Raw genomic sequence first — 5,567 nt, 5'->3', positions numbered from 1 at the left:
AATTTTCCCTTTCTATTACTCCAACATTTATTTGGTGTATGACCTATATTACCACAATAATTGCAAGTAGGTCTTTGATTCCTTTGAGTACCTTGTTTGGAGGATTCACCTTCTTCTTCGTATCCAAATACTACCTTACCCTTTTGCCTATAAAGATTCTGCTCATTTTTTTGATCCAATTGATCCATGTCTACTTGGGATTTCATTATTCTTTCATTGAGTTTCTTTTCAGAATCTAGATCAACTTTCACCCTTTCATTGATTTTCCTTTTAGAGTTTAAGTCATTTCTCAACCTTTCATTTTCAATTCTCAAACTCATGATTTCTTCATTTGCATTGGAGAGTTGATTAATAAAATTTTCTTGCTGAAGGGATTGATTTTATATTTCATTGTTCCTTACCTCCAAGTCTTCTTTTTCCTTATTTCTCTATTCTGAGATTTCACACAATCTTATTGACTAAATTTATTATTCTCTTTTCAATTTTCTTACTACTTCTTGTAGGGGGCCATTCTTTTCTAGGAGTTCCTTGATTGCATTATTTTCTTCATCTAAACTGATTGACGGGAAAAAATCTTCAAACTTCTCTTCAAGGTACTAGTGGTCATTCATGTGATTTACAAGTTCCTTTCTTCTTTTTAGGGATTGGGAAAGATGCTCTTTTTCTTTCTTGAGTTGAGCTATGGCCATCTCTAGATCTAGCTTTTCATTGTCAATAGCTTTGTCAAGTCTGAATATCTCCATTATCCTTGATCTTTGCTCAAGTTGTCAAACTTTATCCTGACAACCACAAAGCTCTGATACCAATTGTTTGAAATATTCAAGACTAGCTAGGTTACTAAGAGGGGAGGGGTGAATCGGTAACCTCAAAAATTTTAAGAAAATTTAGAACTTAATGGCATAATCTAATTACCATTAATAGATCTAATCTACTGCATGCATGAGAAACTAAAAGCATATAACACTTTGAACACAATATTTGGTGACCCAAAAACCTTCCAAATAGAAAGTAAAATTGGGCTGGGGATAATACCCACAAAAATTTAATATTGCAGCACAAAGTTGGTCTGTTAAGGCTTACAATGATCACTTCTAGTGATCTACCCTATTAGGAGCAATTAGGACTACTTGGTCCACCTTGTTAGAGGTTTTACAAACATCCAATGAAGTATGCACTCGGTGAAGAGATTTAAAGAAAAGACTATTGAGCCTACCTTGTTAAAAGATTTGAAGTTGAATCACCTATTAGAATGAAATACTAGACCTCTTCCTTACAACTGAATTGTTGATTGAGATCCTTGAAATACTAATCACCTCTATGTGATAGATGTAACTTTATTGCTCCTAATATGGCCTTGCAACACACTTTGCACTGCTGCTGATTCACATTTGCATGCTTATATTTCATTCACATTATCTCATATCATATTAATGCTTCCTTGGATATGATACAATTCATTACATATATACCAATCCAATTCACATAATTACAAGGTCGGCCATTACACAAGTTAACACCAATATTACAAAGTTGGCTCAAATGTAGATACTCAAGTTCTAAAAATTGACTTGGTGAATTTCTAATACACAACATCCACTATCATTACTTGGCATCATCATGCACTTGATAGAAGTAGAGGCTCAGTCCATACTGATCACTTCAATGTAGTTTCAAACTTGGTATACACTAGTGACTTAGTAGATACAATGTCACTCATTAGAAATTGAATTCCATGTTTACTATGCCTGCACTCAGTAAACACTAATCATCTCATCACTCGGTTAACACTAACTTCACTTCACAAGAACGAATGACTCAGTAGACACTACGAAGCTGGGTAACCACTGAACTACTTAGTAAGAACTGCTAGACTTCACTCTACCTAAATTTAGTTGGTAACCACTGGATTGTTTGGTAGGAACTGTGAAGCTTGGTAACCACTGAATTACATGGCAAACACTGGAGACTAATCAAAGAGCTCTGTAACCATACAAGATCTGAATAAGTGTTTTCACTAACAACAAACTTGACTTAATGCAAATACACTCTGCATCTAAATAACTTGACACTTACTATCTACTTTTCACTTAAGTGACTTGGCACTTACTAGTTACTCAACACATATGAAATATCTCTCACTCAACATATACTATCTAACAACTTTATGCTCAGCATGTATTACTTGATTGTCATGAACTAAGTAAATGACTTAAGTATATTATTACTCATGTGTTAAAACCAATTTGAGATCAACATAAACACACACTCAAAAATGAGAAAAATGACTTTCAAGTGTTCAAAAATAAAGCATAGGCTCAACAAATAGAAAAACTAAAAAAACTTGACAAAAGTTTTTAGTAAAAGGATTCATTATATCAATTAGAAATCATTGATTAATTAATACTAACTAATTAAATACTGAATTAAACTCAAATAAATGTGAAACAAAGTTGAAAAGTTTCATATTGTTACCTACCCTTTGTGATGAAAAAATGGAGGATAACAACGCCCTAATAAAAATCCATGCAAATAGAATTCATACATTATATTTTGAACTATTGGAACACTAGCAGTGTAATCAACCATGAACTCAAAATCATCATCATATTCTAATTTCGTTTTCAAAGTGATTTGATTAATTTTTCATAGAAAAAATTGTTCTTTAAGGAAAACAACATATATTCTTCGAGGTATCTTTAAACAATTCAAATGTAGAGAAACTACATGTTTTACCCTGGGTTCAACTTCATCCCTTTCTTTAGTTACCTAATCTAGATATTGTTGCAATTCCTCCACCTATTGCTGATATCTTTGGGCAGCAAGTAAAGGTTCTTGGGTGGGGTTGTGAAAGTAGATGGTTGTTGATCAATTTGTGTCCTAGTAGCTTGCAATTAGTGTCTAAATAGTTCTATTTGGTCTTCATACCCAATATTCACATCTACAATCTTATGTCTAATAAGGCTATCACTTCCTTCAATTCATTCAATTTTTCATCTTTAGATTTATTTTTGGCTTCTAAATGCTCTAATTGCCACTAGATTTGTTGTTATTTTTCTAGCATTTGAGCATACATTGCATCTCTTATAATCTTTTCTTCTTTAAGCTCTTTTTCTTTTTGTAAGAGAAGAATGCCTTCTCTTAGCTACATTCCCTCTTCAATAGGAGATTTTCTTACAAGAATCTACACCATTTCTTCTTCTTCATAAATTTATTTCCCTTTTCTTCTTCAAAATAGCCCTTTATCTTCAGCTTTATTTGGCACTTCAAATTCGTCTTCCACTTCCTCCTCTTGAGAGCTAAAACTAATTCCATTAGGAACTTCAATTGTATTCATTAGTTGAGGGGAACCATGAATAGGGCCAAAATGTTCATAATAACTATGTGAATTATCATTTTTTTGATCAATAACATGGTCAATAACTTTATTTACTTCATCTAAAGATGGTTCTTTAGGATTAATCAGAGGATTTCTGACTATATTTGGAGATAATTGAAAGGGTTCCTCTATTTCTTTTGTAGACTACTTTTTCTCAAGAATATTTTCTTCAATTGGAGGTTCTTGGGTGGCTCCTAATAAATCATTGAATTTATTAGTGGTCATTTCATGTTGTTCATGCCCTACTGGTTCCTCTTTAACTTTCTCTATTTTGTCTTGAATAGGGCTTTCTTCACAATGTTTCTTCTTTGTTTTACCAAGAGTTTTTGGTTTCTTTCTAGGTGGAGTGGCTAACTCTGTAGGCTTTAATTTAGTTGAGAGAAACCTAGGAGAATGATGGGAAATAGTAGGTATTTATCTCTTCATTCCTTGATTTTTTTTCCCCCAAACTTTTTTCTTCTACAATTTTTTACCCCTAGTTTTTGGTTTCTCATAGGTTCTAGGATTTTGTATCTCCTTAGCCCTTGGTTCTCTTTTTATCATTTTAACTTTAGGACTATTACTTCTCCCTTCCCTAGTTAAGAAATTATACGAAGATTCTTCCCATGATCCATGTTTCATGAAATGATTCTTTAAAATTAAATGCATGAGAGCTTGATATTTTACTTCTTTCTTCTTTGTTGATAGTTGATAGAAGAGTAACCTTGAGCTCTGGTCTTTGTTCTCCATAGCAGCTATGACATAGCATTTACAAACCAAGCCCATGCACTAGTGCATATTATCCATCACATTAAAAATATTTCATTAGCACACTTACTAGGTCTTTCCAAACCTTAAACAACAAGACTTGGTTGATTACTTAGTATTACTATTACTTTTAAGTAGATATGGTTATTTGTCATCTTCTTGAGTATTATGAAATTGTTGAGCCAATTCTTACAAATTGGTTATCATCTTGGTAATTATATCTCCTTCAACTAGGATTCTTGAGAGCTATCTTATAATTTTTGTGGTGACATAATTTACCCTCACATAACCTGTAATGACATTTGCATGAAAATTTTGAAAAAAGTCATTCACCAATTCCTTGTCAAAACCCTTATACATCTTGAGGATATCCAACCACCTAGCTCTTTGTAACCATTGTTTTGACTCCCTATCCAATTCCAATCTTTTTGGCTCTAATTTTCTCTTCTTATCTATTGGTTAGCTCTTACAACAAGTGATCTCATAAAAGAAAAAGAAGTGCCTAGGAATAAGGAAAGTTTGACTATGGAAATTTAGCAGACTGTAGAGCTTGTTGTTGTTTTGACTTTAATATCTTGTAATTGTCATAATTATCTCATTAATCAATCAAAGCATTTCCATTTTAAGTTTTACTGAATAGATCTGAATAACTCACCATCAAATCTTTCTTTCTTGGAGTTGGCAACACTTAAAGGATAGAAGTACTAACCATTGAAAACATATTGATACAAGTATGAATATGTGTTTCAATCATTATTTTGTCACTAATATCAAACCTACTACTTGCTATTAAGACAAATTCATAGATAATTTGAGTAGTATCATTTATCTAATTAGTGAAGAGGATTTGATCAAATGAGGTAGCATTAGCACCAAGAGGAAAGGATGAGTTATAATATGGAAAAGGAGTAGAAGGATTAATTAAGACAATGATATTATAGTGCATTGATAATCTACTTAAGGTTGTAAAGGATGGATACACCAATTAAGTTTAGAAGAGCAAGTTAAACAAAGTATGTCTACCAAGCTTAACAATTTGAATAGTAGGTGTTAAGAAAATTTAGTGTAAGCCAAGCAAAAAATTAGTTGGAGGCGAGAAAAGTCATTTTTAGTGTAAGTTGAGTGATAGAGTGTAAGTTGAGTGATATAGTGTAAGCTGGGTGATGTTGAGCACCAATAAAATTTAGTTCATGTCAAGTGTTTTGATAGTGGATGTCGAGAAACATAGTGTGTCAAGCATTGGAATCAAATTAATGTTGAGTGTTAGTATTATGAGAAAGATCATGAATTCAATCAATCTGAGCCAACAAGTTTGATTTCTTGGATTGTCTAAACTGTGTGGAAGATAAGCTTGATGAGCTGGTGGTACATTATTCAAGATTAACCATTTTGAGGCAAATTCAAAGAGGTTTTAAGGAGAAGTTTCTAGAAGGGAATGGAATGA

Source organism: Cupressus sempervirens, chromosome 7 (assembly GCF_028749045.1).
Source record: "Cupressus sempervirens isolate cs-2001-9-10 chromosome 7, ASM2874904v1, whole genome shotgun sequence".
In the NCBI taxonomy this organism is placed as follows: Eukaryota; Viridiplantae; Streptophyta; class Pinopsida; order Cupressales; family Cupressaceae; genus Cupressus; species Cupressus sempervirens.
This window is presented reverse-complemented; position numbering follows the sequence as displayed.